The 1,348-nt window shown below is 44.4% G+C and overlaps 1 non-coding gene across 1 annotated transcript; it reads right to left on the bottom strand.

Moving 5' to 3' along the window:
- Window positions 1-422: 422 nt before the first annotated feature.
- LOC129044866 (U6 spliceosomal RNA) lies at window positions 423-529 on the bottom strand. The gene has a single exon (XR_008504840.1). It is a non-coding gene; the product is annotated as a U6 spliceosomal RNA (small nuclear RNA).
- Between the last annotated feature and the right edge of the window lie 819 nt (window positions 530-1,348).

The raw sequence follows: 1,348 nt of genomic DNA, 5'->3' as shown, positions 1-1,348 counted from the left end.
AGCTAACCAACATGGTGGCAGAGGCAGCAGCGGAGGCCCCACTACGCCACATGGGTCTGGGTTGGAATAACAGAGTAAATGGTGGGCAGCAACTTAGCACTGGCATTATTGGTGAGGCTGGGACACGGGCTCTCCAAGTCCCACTGTGGAGGAGGTGCGGGCATCTACATGCACACCGTTGCTAATAGTAAAATCCTTGGAAGACCTTGATGTAGTTCTTGTGTTCAATCATGGCTCAGAAAGGAGCACTATTTCGTCAGTGAAAACCACAAAAACATTTTTTCTAAAATCAATAAACAAGTTGGAAATTATCAGAATAATTTGGTGAGTGATATGCACCAGAATTAGTTATATCACTTGTTTTGTGACATACAGTTTAGTTTAGTTAGAGAATAAGAAACCCATTTCTGATTTCCTTTTTTTTTTTTTTTTAACACTTCACAAACTTGTGTGTCATCCTTGTACAGGGACTGTGCTAATGTTCTCTGTATCATTCCAGTTTTGGTATGTGTGCCACCAAAGCGAGCACTGTCATTTTCTTATTCACTTATTTATCTATGCAGCCATAGCAGTTGTCGGATGTTTTAAATACCTCTCAGGTTTGCAGTCATTCATTCACATAGAGACAGAAAGCTGTCATGACGGCCTGGCAGCAAATGAGGGGACATGAAGACGTCCCTCCTACACAGTGGCTGAGCTGACCTTCCTGCATCCAAGACCATTCCCACTCACCCTGCAGAGCTCTCTGTCCTATGACATCACCTGCTGACTCCCCTAAAATAGTACATTGATATAATGTAGATATGGTTTGCTTTTTCCTTCAGAGGTGGAGGACACTGTTACCAGAACAGAACGGGTTTATTGCCTGATTAACTGGCCTAAACGGTGGGTGAGATATATTCATCCATTTCTAATTAGTGAAAGCTGGCTTTGTGCCAAGCTCTGTGCTAGACTCTGGGACACAGTAAGAAGAAATGAGTAAGCAAAGGAGCCTCTGGAGGAAGGACAGCCTTAGAGGGTAAGAAAAGCTTTTGGGAGAAAGTGGTGTTGACAACGCTGAGACCTGAGAGATGAGGAAACATTAGCCAGGCTCTTCAGATGCTGGGGAGGAGACAGGGAAAAAGGAGAGGAGGGAGGGAGAAGGAGCAGAACACAACTGCAGGAAAAAAACAGCAAGTTCTTAAAGACTTGCAAGAGAAAAAATATAGATCCTTGGGGAAAGTGGATGCTTCTTAAGCCTGGAGCACTGAGCACAAGGTGGGTGCTATAGTTTGAATGTTTGTTTGCCCCCTCTAAGCCTTATGTTGAAATTTAATCCCCAGTGTGGCTATCCTGGGAGGTGGGGCCT

Source organism: Pongo pygmaeus, chromosome 13 (assembly GCF_028885625.2).
Source record: "Pongo pygmaeus isolate AG05252 chromosome 13, NHGRI_mPonPyg2-v2.0_pri, whole genome shotgun sequence".
Classification (NCBI taxonomy): Eukaryota; Metazoa; Chordata; class Mammalia; order Primates; family Hominidae; genus Pongo; species Pongo pygmaeus.
The sequence above is the reverse complement of the archived record's forward strand: the minus strand, read 5'-3'. Positions and strand labels throughout refer to the sequence as shown.